The sequence below is a fragment of the Panthera uncia genome, assembly GCF_023721935.1.
Source record: "Panthera uncia isolate 11264 chromosome B2 unlocalized genomic scaffold, Puncia_PCG_1.0 HiC_scaffold_25, whole genome shotgun sequence".
Lineage (NCBI taxonomy): Eukaryota > Metazoa > Chordata > Mammalia > Carnivora > Felidae > Panthera > Panthera uncia.
In genome coordinates this window covers 21,940,602-21,960,441 of record NW_026057581.1, presented here as the reverse complement: position 1 = coordinate 21,960,441, position 19,840 = coordinate 21,940,602, and the positions used below count along the sequence as shown (strand labels likewise).

The window sequence follows — 19,840 nt, the reverse complement described above, 5'->3', positions numbered from 1 at the left end:
CTCTCCTTTCTGAGAATACCTAATGATTTGGAAGTGAAGGTGGAATTTGAAGGAGTTCTAGGACAGGTAGGGGAGGTATCTGGGCATATGCTCAGGAACAGGCCTACCTGGGCAGCAAAACTTCCCTCACCTGATAACTACAGTCTTTCAGTTGCTAATGGAATGCTTGTGTTGAGGATTTTGAGGTCATACCTAGGCCTCAGCTGGAAAGGTACTTTGCTTCATTAGTAATTTGTTCTAGATCTGTGCCATTACAGTTTCCTCTAATTCTTTGTTTCCCATTGGACGGTAAACATTAAATGCCTTAAAGAGGGACTGTACCTTTTAAAATCGTTACTTTTTATACCTGTCCCCTGGATTGTCTAGCATATTATTTTGTATGTTATGTATGTAGTGGTGGCTTTGTGTCATCTGAATGAATGGGGGAGATGAAGGCTGCATCCTCATGGTCCCAGGAGTTCTACCAAAGCCTTGCAGTGACCTGACAGGATCGCACTGGTCCTGGGTTCTCATGTAAAACCTGCAGCAGATCTCCCAGGGGTAAAGGAGGAGGACGCTTTGGTGGAGAAATTACCTGACAAAGGTAATGCTGGAAAAGACCTCTCACTTGTGTGTTTTACTTCCCACATCATCTCACAGGATCTCCTTGTTCAACAGATGAAGAAACCCAGCCTGGTAAGGCCAAGTGTCTTCCTCAAGATCATACTGATAGTGGATGACGACTGGGAACTCAGACCTGGTCCTTTGGTTCCTGCTCTGGTGTCCCTTCCACTACATGGTGTTGACAGAACTTAGGGCACTTGTTTTGCTACTCCTATCCCCCCATACCCTCACCAGATCTATGTTTGGAGTTTACTTTGCCATATGCCCACATTTCCCCTCTCTTGTAGCTGCACAGATGTGTTAAAGAGATTGTGACCTTGATGCAATAGTCAGATAGGGTCCAGAGCCATAGAGGTCAAGGGATAGTGCGGGATCCAAATTCAGTTTCATACAAAATTACAGCTTTGCGTTATCTCTGGATTTGAATATAAACTTTTTATTTCAGAGGAAGAATGCTCAGTGTTAGTTGTGGTACATGATTTGAGTGTGTATTTGCTGCAATTGTGACCCTAATAAAACTCTGATTATGATTCATACGTGCGGAGTAGAGATTTAAGGTTGTCAAGGGAGCATTAACTTTGAGTTTCTTGATTTCTCTTGTGTGACTGAAATCTAAACCTCAGTGTTGCATCGTCTGTGTGGTGTTTTTTCTTCCTTCCTGTTTGTAACCTCTCATCCTGAATGTGACAAGCACATTTGTTTGCACAGTTGAAGTTCTAAAGCTAAAGGCTTTAATAGTGAGGGAAGTGCCCGTGGTGAATGCCAAATGGCACCACTGAGGAGACAAAGCAGGAGGGAGAATGAACAGTCTCCGGGTCCTTCTAACAGCCATGTGATGTCTGCCCTGGGATTTGAATGATTTGTGGATGACTACAGCCTGCTCAGTCTGCAATGGCTTGAGGCCTCTCGAAATTGATGTTAACCACATAAGCTGTCAGTAGTTATAGCTACTGGGTAATCGGGTTTGAAATTTATGAATATTTACATTTCAGAGGGCTTTTACTGTGTTTCTATAACTTTGGGGTAGAAATGTTTGTCCTTGGTATGACTGAATAGCTTATTTTATGCATGGTGCTACTGTTTAAAACTGTCTCAGAGTGTAAACCACTTTTTTCCTGGGAGAGCACAAAGATAATCTTGTTAATCCTATTTGTCGACTAGTGGACAGGATGGTTTCTAGCTCCATACTGCCTTCTGTGCAATAACCAGTAATATGGTTATACAGTAAAAGAAGCTAGAAGATTCTTAACACTGTGGATAAACATTTTGTTACAACTTGCTGAGGTAGGCACTTTTTTACTTTGTTTGGTCTCAAAGGGACTAATTTTTTTTTGTTTGTTTGTGATAGGAACTATAAGCTTGTTCTCAAAAATTTAGAAAATGAGGAAAAACTGAAAGAAAAGAGAAAATTAACCCAAGTTCCTTCTAGTTGAATGCAAGCCACTTATAATGTTTCAAAATTGTCTGCCATTCCTTTCCTATATGTAATTTTTATGTGCTTGTAATCAGTCTATTTATGCAAGTGTTTTTTCTTTCTACTTAATGCATGTTTTTCCTTGTTATATAATTTCCTTTACAGATACCTGAATTTTTCATCAGGAGGCAGTTATTAAAATATTTGCTTATTCTGGCAGTGTCTGGACCACAGGCTCAGCCCTTTTTCCTCAGTGGGGTTTTGCACTGCCCCTCAGTCATGGAGACAGACCTGGGTGCAATGTCTGTTCAGTCAGTAGTGATGGGCTCCCTCTTTCTTCTGAGAGAAATTGATTGGCACAGCTCCAGTATTTTCCCAATTACAAATTATCCTCTAGTGAGCTTTTTATGCATGAAGCTTGGTATGTATTTAGGATTAGTTCTTTAGGGTGTTTTCTCAGAGTTGAATTGCTGGTCAAAAAAGATAAAACATTTTGATGTTACAGACACACACACACACAAAACATATACACAGGGTTTTATGTTGTATAATATTGTATATATTGTTTTCCATAAGTTGATACTACGAATGCCAAACATTGGAAACTAACCACACATTGCACATTAATGTTGGTTATTATTGCTGTTTAAGCTTTGTTAACTTGATAAGCAAAATAATAGCATTGAGTTTTTAATTTTTTGCTTGGTTGCCAGTGAGTTTGAACATTCTGGCATATATTTGTTAATTATTTGATTTCCTGTTTTATGAATTACCTCAGCTTAGCTTACAGTTGTGGGTGGTGGTTAGGAAAGGGTGGTGCCTGTGGGAATCTTAAAGGGCGGGTGGTTAGAACACAGAGCTGCCCTGCACACTTGGTTTTGGGAGGACAGGATCCCACATTGTGCTTTATCTTCTGCCTTACCTACACCCTACTCACATTGCTTCAAGATATGAGAATCTTTTAAGACTGAAGTAAAGGAAGGGGTGCCTGGCTGGCTCATTCAGTAGAGTGCGCGACTCTTGGTCTTAGGGTTTTGGGTTCAAGCCCCACACGGGGTATAGAGATTACTTAAAAATAAATCTTTAAAAAAAAAGTCTAAAAGGGAGAGTGTAAGTTTTTATTTTTATCAAAAAAATGGGGCATGGATGTGAGAATTTTTTTACTTTTTAAATGTAGCCTGCTATAAAATTATTCTTCTTCCATTAATTCTTTTCTCAGTTTATTGAGTATCTACTGGGCCAGGTATTCCTAGCTGAGGGAGCGTGCCATATAATGGCCTCAAGGCAGAAAGACAGTGGTAAATCCTGGGAAGGCAGACAGAGCCCGGCACCCAGATGGTAACAAAACAGATAATGAGTGAGGTCACAGAAGCGGGAAGGAGCCCAGTGATGTGGAGATTTGTAGGTCCTGGAGAATGCTGAGGGTGAGCACTGAAGGATTTGAGCTGCACGGCTGTGGTTCTGTGTTACTCTCTAGAAGGATCACTGTAGAAATGGATTGGAGGTAGGCAAGAGAGGAAGCGGTGAGTCTCATTGGATGCCTACCAGTGTAGTCTAGGCATGAGATACTGGTGGCTTACATGCCCCTGCTTCTTAAACCATCTGTGGCAAAAGATCATAATTTTTTATTTCTATTCTGTTGTTGATTTTTGTAAATTTTGAGAAACGTGAGTTATTGGAAGAATGTGGCAGCCTAATTGTTCCAAAAGGATTTTTGTACCTACTGTTTTGTCCTTACCTACCATAGGTTGGCACTAGGCACCTGCAGACCCCCCTTTGTGTAGCCCCCATTGTGACTACTGTTCTAACATGCAGTACTACATCAGGCACTTTGTATGCATGGGGCAGTGGTGCACTGTTAACATTCTGTGCCTGTCACTGTGCTGTGTACAGGATAAACAGACATGAAGTCAGCGGGGTCTCTGCCTTCTCTGATTCTGTAGTCTAGCTGAATTAGGGAAGAAGTAGATGAACCTGGGGTAGATGCATTAGGACTTACTGGTGGATTAGACATGGAAGATTTAAGGAGAAGTAGGAATCCAGGCTGACTGGCAGGAGCAAGGGTTATCTTTAAGACCTGGAGTGCGTGAGATTCATTTTAGCCTTGAGCTTTTCTGTTTAAAGAGAGGACATACTAATTTCTTAACAGCAAAATGATTTACATCTGATGCAGATTTGAAATGATTTCCAGGGAAGAAATCTAGATGGCTGGGGGATAGGGGTGGGAGGGAGCTTTACCTTTTAATTTATATCCCTTTGTATCTTTTTAATTTTGTAGTGTTTCTGTATATTACCTATCCAACAAAATATGTTTAAAACTAGGTTTTTTACAACAGCTGTGGATAAACTTGGAATAAGAAATGTGGAAGAGTTATATGATGAAAACTTTAAAATCAAAGGGCTATGATAGGAGGGTTGAAGAAATGGAAAAAGGAAGAGTTTAGAAAGGAAGGCTCAATATTGAAAGGGGTCAGTTCTCTAGAAATTTGTAAAATTGGTGCTTTCCCAATTCAAAAGAGTTTTGTTGTTTATGGAGGGAGTTGGCAAATGATACAGAATTCATCTGCAAAAATAAAAATGGGAGAAAAACCTGGGAAATTCTGGAAAATGAAGAAGGAGCAGCACCTGGACTTACTGTATGTTAAGATACATTATGAAGCTATCATTACTTAAACGCTGGAACTGGGTAACTTCAACTTCTTGCTACAAAAGAAGAAATAGGCAGACAGATCAACAGAACAAAATAGTATCCAGAAGTAAACCTGAAATGGACCTGAAATTGGATTATGATAATGATGGTTTTCAAACCACTGTAGAAAATAGATTTTCCAATAATTTAAATGTTCGGGGAAACAAGATTAAACAAAATGCATTTTTTTCTCTTTCATTCTTTACACCGAGGTGAATTCCATATAGATCAAAGATTAAAGTATGAAAATACAAAGAAGTAAAACTGTAAGAAAACATGGATGGACTTATTTATAATTTTGGAATGGTGAAGACCTTTCTCTAAGCCGTATATTTGTAACACACGTGGCTAAGAAAGAGTTGCCAATAACTATCTTAATTTTAAAACAATTCTTAATTTTAAAAGAATTCATAATGAAAAATGAAATAATGAAAAACTATTAATCCAATAGTGTGTGTGTGTGTGTGTGTGAGAGAGAGAGAGAGAGAGAGAATTGGTAGTTTAAGAAAAAATATACAATATACAAAATATACAGGTATGTCAATGAGGTATTATTTTTGACCAGTTAGGCAAAAAAAATAAAAAAAATAATAAAATTCTAAGCGCTCATGAGAATTTCGGCAAACAGAAACTCTCACCACAAAAACATAAGATCTACAGACAGCATCAAAGTAGATTGCATATGCTTTTTTCCCTAGGAATCCCACCTTTAAAAAATCACCTTCCTTCTGTACTTACACAGTGATGTGCTAAGTTATGTGGGCAAGGATGCTTATTCCAGCATCATTTGCTGTAGCAAAAACCTGGGAGACCAGAGCATCTCAGTGTGGCACTGGTTAAATAAATCCTGGCACCCCCAAATGGTAGTATGATCTGTAGCTGTCCAAAGAGTGAGGAGTATGTATAATGTGCTGACAGAGGAAAAAATGCCAGTGCATGTTGTTCTTAAATGAAAAGCAAGATGTGGCCTATGACCCTGCTTATAGAAATACTCGAAGAGAGGGGCGCCTGGGTGGCGCAGTCGGTTAAGCGTCCGACTTCAGCCAGGTCACGATCTCGCGGTCCGTGAGTTCGAGCCCCGCGTCAGGCTCTGGGCTGATGGCTCAGAGCCTGGAGCCTGTTTCCGATTCTGTGTCTCCCTCTCTCTCTGACCCTCCCCCGTTCATGCTCTGTCTCTCTCTGTCCCAAAAATAAAAAAAAAAAAAAAAAAAATACTCGAAGAGAATGTTTTATAGATAGATTAAATAAATCTATTAAATAGATTTAAATCTAGATAGATTAAATAAATCTATTAAATAGATTTAAATCTATTTAAATAGATTAAATAAATCTATTAAATTTAATAGATTAAATAAATCTTTCCAAAATAGGAAACATTAACTGTTGTAAGAAAGGTGACAAAGTAACTGAGGTAGAGATTGAGGGGGGGGTACTGTTGGAATTTTGTGTGTGTGTGTGTGTGTGTGTGTGTGTGTGCTTATAGTCTGTTCAGTTATTTTTAACTCAACAGGGGTTATCTGAGTATGAGTTTATAGAGTTTTCTTTCTCTGTATTAGAACATTTATATATCTATACTCCTTAACAAATGTTACGTAGAAAAAATTCTGTAAAACTTTCTTGTAGATTGTGGTATGAGACTCAGATCAACTTAATTTGTTCATCCTGTCCTCTTTAGATATATGAAGCCCTGTTAAGATTGAGACCTTTTCAGTTTTTGATCTTGGTGGTTTATCTAACTAAGAAGAGGGCCATCAGCCTCTTTTTAAGCTTAAACATGGTGGGGGGGGGGTTGGTGAGAACGTGAAGGTTTTTATTTTTTAATTAAAAAAATTTTTTTTTTGATGTTTTATTTTTGAGACAGAGAGAGAGTGAGCAGGGGAGGGGCAGAGAGAGAGAGAGACACAGAATCTGAAGCAGGCTCCAGGCTCTGAGCTGTCAGCACAGAGCCCAACGTGGGGCTTGAACCACGAACTGTGAGATCATGACCTGAGCCGAAGTTGGATGCTTAACTGACTGAGCCACCCAGGTGCCCCGAGAACCTGAAGGTTTGTAAGTGATGGAACTAGAGGCTCATGATTGGATCTCGCTGTCAGAATGAGAGACAAAAAGCCACTCACAGACTGCCTTCTTGCATAACTGTAATGCATTTCTGATCCATAGTGGTATAACATCTCCATTGTGGCCCCGTGTGAATTTACCCACTGTAGATTTCTTTGGGGGTAAAAGTTAGTTTAAATAATTTTCCATGCATCATAGGATCTTCTGAATGTTAATGGGTTTTATGCAATAAACATATTCATCCACAAACCAAATTTAGGTACATAAAGCTCTTTGACTTCTAATGAGCTTTTTAGATGTGTGCAATGTCTGAAACTGGTAGATAATTTAGAAAAAAGCACATGATTTGGGACCCTCTTCTGGAAGCAATTCAGATTATGAATGAAGCTGCAATCCTTGTGAATGTGCCTTTAATTCAAAAGTGATGCAGTTTCATTCATGGCATTCATTTATCCCCAGAAATTAAAGTATAAAAATTTCAGTAAGAATTTCTTTTGGGTTTTGCTTGCTATTAATCTATAAGTCTCATAACTTACATTTGTATAGTATTTTCTTGTGTTCCAGAAGACTTTTTATTTTATTTTTTTTTACATTCTCACTTATTCTTCCTAACAGCCCTGGGAATAGTCTTTATTATTTGAGGACTTATTGTTTGACATTGGAGGGCAATATCACCAACCTGGAAAAGACGTTAACAATGGTACAGAATATTATAGTAAGACAGGAGAAAGAACTGGGAATATCAAAACTTAAAGATTTGGTTCATTTCTGTAGCTGCTGGGAATGTCCTCATTGAAGAGGGTTTTGAAAAGTAGGATAATTTCCAGGATGTGCTAGAAATTATGAGGCACTTTATTCCTGCCTCCTATTCCGGCTGTTCTTTCTTAAAGAGCCATCTCTCAAAATTTCAAGACCCCAGTGGCAAGTATTGATTTATCATTTTTAAGGGATCCAACCTGGACTTGAATAAACAATGGAGTGCCTAGTATGTGCCAGTGCTGGATGTGCTGGAGACAGCTGTTCAACGGTGAGGGCGCAGTCCCTTTCCTTAGGAGCTTCCATCTGATGCTTCCTTTTGGGGATGTGTGGTCACCAAGGAGGATTTGCCCCTGGCTTCCAGAGAACTTGGGTGTTCAATGGGGTTGCTGTCTGATCAATAGGAAGACCCAACACTGTGTATTCAGTGGTATAATAGGGGAAGCACAAGTTGCCAGAGAACCTATAGGCATGGCCTTTAACTGAGATTTGAGAAGAGAGGGAGAGAGACAGAGACACAGAGAGAGATTTTGCGTGTGTGTGTGTGTGTGTGTGTGTGTGTGTGTATTTGGAAGGTGGTAGGAGTGCAGAGCAAGCTTACCAGCAAAATACAAACAACCAATACCCTAAAAACAAATCTCAGTGTTATTTAAACAGATAATGGTTAACTAGAGAATCATCTGAATCCCACGTTTGGGGATTCTTGTCTGTGAGGGATATGCCAGACAAATCCCAGGCTAGAACATGCCACAAAATCCTTACCTAGGTCCCAGGTTGTGCACACCCAGACACCCAGAGAGACTGTTGTCAGCTAGTTCTGGTTATGCAGTCACTTATACTTTACTGCTAGTTTTATACTTTCCTTTTTTTTTTTTTTTTTTAGCAAAGTATAAAAATTTATTGGATAAAAGCCGAGTGGTTTAGGGCCATACTTTATCGTCTTAGTTGATTCCCAACTGCATTTACCACTTACACATCACAACTTTCACAGCACAGATCTATATGTATAGCTGTTTAATATGTGCTTTCCTTGTCAGTGACTTGATTGGGTATTTCCAGAAGGTAATTCATTCTTTCCTTTTGTAAATTTTAATTCCAGTGTAGTTAAGATGCCAAATGTTATATTAGTTTTAGGTGTATATAGTGATTCAACAATTCTATACATTACTCAGTGCTCATCATGATAGTGTACTCTTAATCCCCTTCACCAATTCCCTCTCTCCTGTACCTCCACACCTGGTAGCCATCAGTTTGTTCTCTGCAGGTAAGAGTCTGTTTCTTGTTGTTTTCTTTTTTCCCTTGTTCATTTATTTTGTTTCTTTATTTTACATATGAGTGAAATCATATAGTATTTGTTTTTTTCTGACTGACTTATTTCACTTGGCAGTGTACTCTAGCTCCATCCATTGGATTCAGTGGTTGTTGGAGATGGTAAGATTTCATTCTTTTTTATGGCTGAATAATATTCCTATGTGTGTGTGTACCATATACCACATCTTTATCCATTCATCTGTTGATGGATACTTGGGATGCACCTATAATTTGGCTATTGTAAATAATGCTGTAGTAAACATAGGGGTGCATGTATCCCTTTGAATTGTGTTTTTGTATGTTTTGGGTAAATATCCAGTAGTGCGATTCCCGGATCATATGGCATTTCTATTTTTAATTATTTGAGGAACCTCCGTACTATTTACCACAACGGCTGCACCAGTTTGCATTTTCACCAACAGTGCATGAGGGTTCCTTTTTCTCCACATCCTTGCCAATACTTGCTGTTTCTTGTGTTTTTTATTTATTTTAGCCATTCTGATGGGTGTGAGGTGATATCTCATGGTAGTTTTGCTTGCATTTTCCTGATGATGAGTGACATGGAGCGTCTTTTCATGGGTCTGTTGGCCATCTGTATGTCGTCTTTGGAGAAATGTCTGTTCGTGTTTTCTATCCTTTTTTAATTGGATTAATTTTTGGGTATTGAGTTTTATTAGTTCTTTGTATTTTTCCGATACTGACCCTTTATTGGATATGTCATTTGCAAATATCTTCTCCTATTCAGTAGGTTGCCTTTTAGTTTTGTTGATTGTTTCCCCAGAAAGTAATTTCTGATAGAGAATTCTTTAAGGACTCTGCTAAAATATACTGGGAGCTCTTTTAGGACATTGATTTGTACAAGTCTTAACTGAGGGAAGAGTGTTCACAGGGAATAGCCTCAGCAAAGCCTTGGATTATTGAAAAACAGAAAATGGGTCAGGTAGGCTAGTTTGTGGCTTGGAGTCAGAGAGTTGTAGGAGGTGAATCTCTAGAGGGAAGCATTGTTTCCCAAAGCTTTGTTGACTTTGGAGTCACTTGGAAATGAAAAAATACTGATACTTGGCTCCTGCCTGCAGGCATTGTGACTTAGTTGGGATGGGGTATGCCAAGACATTGGAAGTTGCAAAGCTTCCCAGATTTCTATGTGTAGCAAAATTTGGGAACATCCAAGCCAATTTATGGAGGTCTGTATAATTATGCTGAGGCATAAAGATTTTATCCACAGAGACATTTTTTGGTATGGAAGAGCCACTAAATGATTTTTCTAGTAGAATGACTTAAAAAAATTTTTTTTTAATGTTTATTTATTTTTGAGAGAGAGAGTGTGAGTGGGGGAGGAGCAGAGAGAGAGGGAGACACAGAATCTGAAGCAGGCTCCAGGCTCTGAGCTGTCAGCACAGAGCCCTACATGGGGCTCGAACTCATGAGCCATGAGATCATGACCTGAGCTGAAGTTGGTCGCTTAACCAACTGAGCTATCCAGGTGCATCACCAGTAGAGTGACTTGATCAGACCTGTAGTTTGGAAGATATTGCTGGTTGTTTGGGGGAAAATAGATTGAGAAAGCTGAGACTGGACTAAGGGAATGTAGTCAAGGGTCCCTTAGATAAAGGTGGCCTGATGGAGGCAATGACAGTAGGGATGGAAAGAGGAAGATGGATCCCTGAGATATTGAAGAGATGGATTCAGTAGAACTTGTGGTGGGCGGGATGGGGTGTGTGGGGCAGAGCAGAGTTATCACTTGATTGAGGCCAGTGGGAGCAGGGAAAGCAGGGATGATGTGGGGGAAGGGGTAGGTCGTTTCTGTGTTTCGGCAGGGATCACCAGCACTGCTGGATTCTCCTTCCAAGGAATAGCTGAGGAAGTCTCTTGGGTTTCTACTAAGCACTGACCTTATGTGGTGAACTTCCTCTAGTCTGATTTCTCCTCAGTTAGAGCTTATATCTTGTCTGCTGTTTGAATGGATGTTTTTTCTCTAATGATTAATGATCTTGAATATCTTCTATGCATTAAGCCATGGAGTAAGGGGATTCTCCCCATATTTGTGATCCATGGAAGGCCTGTTGGCCCTGTGGGTCAGTGGCATCTAAAAAGCTTATATTTCAGTTTGGGAAATATAAGTTTCATTACTCTTTCATATAATTGAATTGAGAATTTATGTTACTTTTATCTGAAAGATTCTTGAGAATTTTTGAGGCAACTTTTATATAGCAATCTGGATTTCTTTGAGAAAGAAATACAATCTGTGTAACAAAAGTTCAGTTGTGCTCTATTTCAGGAAAATCTAATATACAAAAATCTGAAATGATAAAGCTGGCAAATTGTGGGTGGAGATAATTGGTGGTTGATGATCTTGCTGATGGATTCTTGGTTTTGAAGAGGTTTAGGAATCTTTCATAACATAAGGTTTCTACGTTCATTTAAATTATTTGGATTTTAGGAATAATCTTTTGGGATAAGGAATAGTCTGCCTGAATATTAGATAATCAACTAATATTGTTATGAGAATCTTGGACAAACGTTAATAAGGGTTAAGACCTCCATGTAATGATGGACAATGTCAGACAAGGTGAGTATTCCTTTATATGTATGTATTATCTGACCTTTCCCCATTATCATAGCTTCGTGGATAGTTGTCTCATCTCTTTACATGTTTGCGACACCTGCAGAACCCCATAGTAAAACACTGTGTGACATTTTGGTCTGTTGATGTGAATGTGATTCTAAAGTCATAAATTACATGTAATGAATTTCACTGTAGATTTACTGAGGTAAATAAGTTTTGAAGCCAGAAATTACAGTTAGAAGGGAAATTCATTTAATGGTAAGACGAAGGAGCTAAGATATGAAAATATAATCTGGAAAAAAAAACATTCCACAGTTTGAGAAATAGTAAGTTCTTAAGTATTTGCGGTGAAGTAATAGCTCTCCCCATCTTCCAAAGAAAGAATGATATACTAGCAACAAAACATGTATTTCCCAAAGCATCAAGATACACCATTGGCAGCATATTATTTTGAAAAGAATGTTTTGTTTCTAAAGAGTAAGATGATTTTTGGAGAAAGGGGGAATAGAGGGCACCCAAACACCTAACACACTTATGATGGGCTGGTTATACATGCATGTTCAGAGGTAAATGACCATGATAAACAACCATATAGGAACCTGCTTCATATGAAATGAAATCATTTGCCTCCTGCCGCCTTGCATCAACAAATGAGTTGTGCCTTAGAAATAAAGCAGCATATACTGCTGGTGCTCACTCTGTCATCTGCAAGGGCTTCATTATGGAGAGGCATGCTGGTGGCTATCCAGATGCTTAACTGGCAGCCTTCACTGACTAATGGAACCATATTTGTGTTGGCTAACATCTGGTTTTAGAAGTTATTTATAAAGAAAAGATCGTTGTAATCCAAACAGAGAGATTTTTAAATGTCAGATGTACTGCGCAAGATACATCTAGGTTGAGTGGCACTGTAGGAAGGATTAGCTGCTTTTCTAAACACTCATATGTGCTGAGTGTTTTTTCTGTATGCAAGTAGTATTTCCATATAGCATGTTATAAACAAAATACTTGAAATAAACAGATTTTTGTAGTTTTGAGCATTGTAAATAGGACTATAATATCACCAAAATGACACATTACTAAACCAAACAGTTTCATGGGACATGTGAAGACCTTACAAGTCCACTGTCCTGTCCTCATAGTGAGAAAATAAGATCAACAAACTGAAAATCAACAATTCTTCTCAGATCCATGAGAGAATCGAGGTCACAGAGTAAATTGCTGGCCCAAGAAATGGAAAGAGGAGTGCATAGCAAGAATCACGGTTTACCAGAAATAGAAGTCCAAGAGTAGAGCCCTCCCATGCCCAGCCCTTGCTCCCCTCCCCCCCCCTTCCCCCACCAGGACTGTTAGGAACAGTTAAACTGTAACAGGTGAATTTCTAGAGGCTTGTGGGTGAGAGTTAAAAACTACCAGGGCCCTGTATTGGGGAGAAGGGCTCTGTGCTTTCATGAATTTTACTTCCAGAAGCCCCACCAGAGTCTCAGAAAAGCCCTCTCCTGTTTCTGGCAGTAGGAGGGGAAGATAAACCATTTTGAAATATATCCAGAGCATTCTGTTCTCCTTAACAAAAGCCTGCCATAAAAGATACTATTTTACTAAAGCCTAACAGACCTGGGTTTTACCTAACAGAACCTAACTGACTTGGGGAATGGGAAATATCCAATTCCAGCCCATTCTAGACTTTTGGTTTCACCTTAGGGGGAAGAGGAAAGCTGAGTAACACTTGTGAAAGTCACAGTCCAGGGGCACAGGCTCCCTAAAAGACTGAGACCTAATTATAGCACTATGTACCTTACTACCATATCAGTCATGGTCCTGGATAATAACATGGGATTATCAACAGCAAGGCTCCAACCCTTGTAAGAGAAAGCCTAAGGCATCAGGAAAGACAAAAACAGCGACACTAGAGGAATTTTTAGCCTCTTGCCACCTAAAACCAACAGTAAACGCAGCTTACCTCCTAGCCAGATACACATACAACCTCACACTAAAGGCCTTAGTTCCTTTTACACAATGCATCATATCTGGCTTTCAACAAAAGATTACAAAGCACACTAAAAGGCAAAACACAGTTTGAAGAGCCAAATGAAGCATTAGAAGAACCATAGTCAGATACAGAAGAGATTATTGAATGATCAGACTGAGCATTTAAAATATGTATAATTAATATGCTAAGGGTTCTAATGGAAAAAGTGGGCAAAATTCAAGAACAGATAGATATAAGCAGAGAGGTGGAAACTCTGGAAAGAATCAGAATTAATGCTAGAAATGAAACACTGTAAGAGAAATGAAGAATGCCTTTTGGGTCCCCAGTAGACTAGACTGGGGCCAAGGAAACAGTCAATGAGTTTGCAGATTCTTCAAGAGAAACTTGCCCAACTGAAAAGCAAAGGGAAAAAAAGAAAAAAAAAATTACCAGAACAGAATGTTTAAGAACTATAGGACAATTAAAAACTATAAAATATGTATATTGGGAATACCAAAAGAATAAAGAGGAAAAGAAGAAATATTTGAAGTAATAATGGCTGAGACATTTCCCCAAATTGATGACAGTCATCAAACCACAAATCTAGGAAGCACAGAGAACGCTATGCAGGCAAATTTCAAAAAAATGTGTGCTTAGACATAGCATATTAAAACTGCAGAAAAAGACAAAAGAGAAAATCTTGAGTAAATCCAGAAGAGATAAATAGCTTACCTGTATAAGGCTCAAGGGTAAGAATTACACTAGATTTCTATTCAGAAACCATATAAGCAAATCAGAAAAAACAGTTAACCTTGAAGTCTGTACAGGCGTATCTTGTTTTACTGTCCTTTGCTTTACTGAATTTTGCACATTCTGTGTTTTTTGCAAATTGAAGGTTTGTGGCAGTCCTGCATCAAACAAGTATGTTGGTGCCATTTTTCCAACAACAATTTCTCACTTCATGTTTCTGTGTCATATTTTGATAACCCTCACAATATTTCAAACTTTTCCATGATTATTATATTTGGTATGGTGCTCTGTGACCAGTGATCTTTAATGTTCCTCTTGTAATTGTTTTGAGGTGCCACAAGTGTGCCAGGATAAGATGGTGAACTGAATTAATAAATATTGTCTGTATTCTGACTGCTCCACTGACCAGCTGTTCCCCCATTTCTTGGGCCTCCCTATTTCCTGAGACATAGGAATATTGAAATTAAGCCAGTTACCCTATCATGGCTTCTAACTGTTCAAGTGAAAGGAAGAGTTGTACGTCTCTCACTTTAAATTGAAAGCTAGAAATGATGAAGCTTAGTGAGGAAGGCATGTCAAATGCCGAGACAGGCCAGAAGGTAGGCCACTTGCACCAAAAAGCTAGCCAAGTTGTGAATGCAAAGGAAAAGTTCTTGAAGAAAATTAAAACTGCTGCTCCAGGGATCACACGAATGATGAGAAAGCAAAGTAGCTTGTTTACTGATACGTCGAAAGTTTTAGCGGCTTGGATAGAAGATCAAACCAGCTAAAACATTCCCTTAGACCAAATGCTAATCCAGACCAACGCCCTAACTCTCTTCAATTCTGTGAAGGGGAGAGAGACGTGGAAGCTGCTAAAGAAAAGTTTGAAGCTAGAAGGGGTTCACGAAGTTTAAGGGAAGAATCCATATTTGTAATATCAAAGTACAAGGTAAAGCAGCAGGGCTAATGTAGAAACTGTAGCTGGTTATCTAGAAGATATAGCTAGCTAAGATAATTTATGAAGGTGGCTGCATTAAACAGCAGGTGTTAAACGTAGACCAAACAGCCTTCTATTGGAAGATGTCATCTAGGACTTTCATAGTAGGAGAGGAGAAGTCAGTGCCTGACCTCAAAGCTTTAAAGGACAGACTGACTCTCCTGTCAGGGTATAAAGCAGCTGGTGACTTCAAGTTGAAGTCAGTGCTCATTCGCCATTCCAAAATCCTAGGGCCCTTAAGAATTATGTTAAACTATTCTGGCTGTGCCCTGTAAATGGAACAACAAAGCCTGGATGGTAGCACATCTGTTTACAACATGATTTAACTGAATATTTTAAGCACACTGTTGAGACCTACTGCTCAGAAAAAAGAAAAACAAACAAAGATTCCCCTTAAAATATTCCTGCTTGTTGACAGTGCACCTGGTCAGCGAAGACATCAGTTGGAGATGTACAACATGATGTTGTTTTCATGCCTGCTGACACAGCATCCATTCTCCAGCCCGTGGATCAAGGAGTAACTTCAACTTTCAAGTTTTATTATTTAACAAATACATATTGTAAGGCTAGTACTGCCATAAAGAGTGATTCCTCTGATAGTTCTAAGCAAAGTCAATTGAAAACCTTCAGGAACAGATTCACCATTTTCCATGCCATTAAGAAAATTGGTGACTGATGGGAAGAGGTCAAGATACCAACATGAATAGGAGTTTGGAAGAAGTTGATTCTCATCCTTGTGGATGACTTTGAGGGGTTCAGGACTTTATTGGGGCAAGTGACTACAGTTGGGGTGGAAACAGCCAGAGAACTAGAATTAGAAGTGGAGCCTGAGGATGTGACTGTACTGCTGCCATCTTGTGATCAAAGTTGAACGGGTGAGGAGCTGCTTGTTACAGACGAGCAAAGAAAGTGGGCTCCCGGTGACGATGCCGTGAAGGCTGTTGGAATGCAACAGAAGATTTAGAATATTACATAACTTAGTTGATAAATGCAGTGCCAGGGTTTGAAAGGATGGTCTCCAATTTGAAAGAAATTCTATTGTGGGTAAAATGCTACCAAACAGCGTTATAAGCCACAGAGAAATTGTTCCTGAGGGGAGGACTCAGTAGGTGTGGCTGACTTCATTGTTGTATTATTTAAGAAATTGCCATAGGGGCGCTTCGGTGGCTCAGTAGGTTGAGTGTCAGACTTCGTCCTAGGTCATGATCTCGTGGTTCATGGGTTCAAGCCCCACGTCGGGAACTGTGCTGACAGTTCAGAGCCTGGAGCCTGCTTCAGATTCTGTGTCTCCTTCTCTCTCTCTCTCTGCCCCTCCCCCGCTCATGCTCTCGCTCTGTCTCTGCCTCTCTCTCAAAAATAAAAATTAAAAATAAAAAAAAAGAATTGTCGTAGCCACCCCATCCTTCAGCAACCACCACCCTGATCAGTCAGCAGCCAGCAACATGGAGAAAAGATCCTCCACCAGTAAAGAGATTACAACTTGATGAAAGGTCAGATGATGGTCAACGCTTTTTAGTAATAACGTGTTTTTTAAATAGTTATGCACATTGTTTTTCAGGCATGATGCTATTGCATACCTAATAGATGCCAGTAAATATAGCTTTTATATGCACTAGGAAAAATTAATTTGACTCATTTTATTATGATATTCACTTCATTGTGATGGTCTGGAACTGAATTCACAATATCTTTGAAATAATGCTATAATCTAGTAAAATTATCCTGCAGAAGTGACGGAGAAAAAGAGTTTCTCAAAAATTGAAGGAGCTTTTCACTAGTAAATCTGTCTGGCAGGAAGTGTTAAAAAAAGTTCTTCAGAGAGAAGGGAAATGATACAGGTCAGAAACTTGGATCTACATAAAGAAAGGAGGAGTGTCAGAGAAGGAATAAGTCTAGGGGCTTCTTGCTTCCCTCTCCTGAGGCACTGGTGCCGTGCCTGGCACCCAGTATCCATGCCCACACCCATGCTGAATAATACAGACATGGAATTTTATGACTTTTTAGTTTTAAAAAGGGTGAATTTCTCAACTTGCAGCTTCAGTCTCTACGCTTAAAAATTACTGAAATGGACATAGCAGGATCTCTGGCTCATGGAAGAGTAGAACCTCCAAAGACTCTGGGCAAAAGTGCAAAGAACAAATAAATACCAAATAAATACCAAAACAAATAAATACCAAAAGTCTTGTTCCCTTCAGCTCTGTGTATGTTAACCATGCACCTTATTGTCTCTTATGTAACAGAAATTTTTGTTATATAGTATCACTCTGCCAGTGGTATCATTTTGAGGTGAATCTCTCAGACCTTAAAGAAAAAGGAATTGAATATACTAAGTGTAGACATACGAGCTCTTTAAAAGACAAATGTTATTGTAGCTTTCCAAACTAGAAATGAAAAGGCCACTGAAGCATCTTATATGTTTTAAATTTTCGTAAGTTACTATTGATGGCTATCAACCACATAAAAAGAATCTCTTGGGGTAATCCCCCTCTCTTTCTTAAAAAAAATTTGTCTTGAGACAAGTGTGAGAAAGCACTGTGGATTATTCCCGGTAGTGAATGGTGCATTTCTTGCTATGACCTCATAAGGAACCATTGTTAGGGAACTTCATGCACCTGTAGGAGTCCATGGTTGGCCCTAAGGTTTTTGGTTCTTTTACCCAAGAAGCTGAGTTTTGGTGACCTGAGGGATGTTGACCACAGTTAGCTTTTTTCCTGTTTGGCTTTTTGTCTTTTTTTGTTTGTTCTTTTTATTTTTTTTTCTTTAAAATTATTTCCTTTTTTAAAAAAAAATTATTTTACTTTCATTTGTCCTCATTCTTTTTTCTTTATTTTTCTTTTATTTTTCAAGTCTCTTATTTTTTTCTTTTTTATGTTTTTCTATGTTTTTCTTTTTTATTGCTTTAAAATTTTTTAGTATTGTTTTTAGTATTATTAGTGTAGTTAGCAAGTTACCATGCTGCAGGGTTTTGCACCATCTGTACTAATGAAGACATTCGTATTGACAGCAGCTTCTTATGACTATTGGCCAGGCAGCTTCACCAAGGTCATGTTGACTCAGCATATTATGGGACAAAGGTGGCTGTGAATATCATTAATAGATTCCGGCAGAGATTTTCTAGCCTCCAGAGACTATTCCTTGAAGTCTGAAACATGAAGGTCTCGAATTATCCTAATAATGTGAAACTGTTTGACATGATCTTGATCCAGGACCATTCTACCTGGTCAGGGTGTCTACTAGTGGAGGAGAGATATTTGATTACTTGGTGGACCATGGCTACATGAGAAAGAGGCTTGTAGCACATTTTCTAGACAGTGTCCATGTACAGTGCTACCACCAGAAGAGTGTTGTCCACAGGGACTTAGAGCCAGAGAACTTGCTTTTTGTTGTTGACCTTAATGTCGAGGTTGTGGACTTTGGCTTTGGTAATGTGTTCACCATCGTGAATGCATAAGCTGAATACCTCTTGTGGCAGACCTCCTTATTCTCTGGAATTTTTTTGGAGTCATAATTATGATGCCCCCTAGGTGGATATTTGGAGCATTGGAATCATCCTTTTTTTATTATGGTCACCAGTTTCCTACATTTTGAGGGATTGGAATTCAAAGACCTGTGGGCTTAGGTATTGGATGGAATATATGACTTTTTAAAATGTCCATAGAGAGTGAAAGCCTGCTTAAGAAATTCCTGATCTACAACCACAGTGACAGAGACATTTTAGAGGAAATTATGAGGGATTCATGGATAGACATGGGCCCTGAAGAGGAACTGAGGTCTTCCATTGAGCCACTCCCTGACTACAAGGATCCCTGGCAGCCTGAGTCGATGCTGTCCATGGGCTACAAGTGGGAAGAGATCCACGACTCAATGATGGGCTTGAGGCATGAAGAATTAAAGACCATCTGCTGGCTTTGGACTACTAAGACACCCCAGCTGGAGGGCACTCTGTCACTGTGAAGTCCCTGCCTACGGCTGATCCCAAGAACAGTGTTGTCTTTTCCCATCCCATGTGGTGGAGACAAGTGTCTCTGTCAACCTAAGCAGCAGAATGCTGTCATTCCCACCTTTACTTTGTTCTCTAAGACAGAAAATCAGTGGCATGAGGACCAGGAGCCTGTGTGGAAGGCCAGCAGAACAGCCAAGGTGACTGTAAGTCCCAACCTGGTCAGGTGATGAAGACTACCATTTGAACAAAACTCTCCCACATTGTCCCTCTCGTCTTCTCATTCCCCCTACAATGCCAGCAATGGTGGTGGAGCCCTAGGTGGATCCAACTTTCTCCAGCTGTATGCATGTGGCCTGGCCACCTCAGGGGACTTTGTCCAGTGGAGGATGGAAGTGTGCCAAGTGCTGTGGGGTCTGTCTGTTGGGTTCAAGCTATCTGGCATTTTTAAGGCATTCAAAACCATTGTGGCAAAAATAACTGTGATGCTGCAATTTATGGGATTTCCAGGGGCCCCCTGTGGAGTGAAGAGGCCAGTCTCTCTACTCACACCTGGTGAAACTTCAGAGACTAGACTGTACCTGGAACCTTCCTCCTTTCTCCTTCTCCTCTCCCTCCATTCTTCTGTGTTTGTGGGGAAGGGAGGTGGTTTTGTAAAATAAACACTATTAAATATTAACGGGTAAGCATTTAATATCTTCTTGGTTTGCTTTTGATGATGGACTATGGGAGGTGATTACTGATTTGAACGGATCTCATGTGTGTTTGTCTTAGTGTAGCATTGTCACTGATTTGAACGGATCTC

At 39.4% G+C, this 19,840-nt stretch overlaps 1 protein-coding gene across 10 annotated transcripts in view; it reads left to right on the top strand.

Annotated features, from left to right (window-relative positions):
• The window catches only part of FARS2 (phenylalanyl-tRNA synthetase 2, mitochondrial), a 533,637-nt gene that overhangs the window by 58,628 nt on the left and 455,169 nt on the right, over positions 1-19,840 (top strand). The window contains exon 1 of one of the 10 annotated variants that reach the window (XM_049654907.1): positions 3,173-3,540. The exons of the other annotated variants lie outside the window; for them this stretch is intronic. The gene's annotated coding sequence lies outside the window, so the exon portion shown is untranslated. Of the gene's footprint in view, positions 1-3,172; positions 3,541-19,840 lie in introns of those variants that run through there. 10 annotated transcript variants of the gene reach the window in all.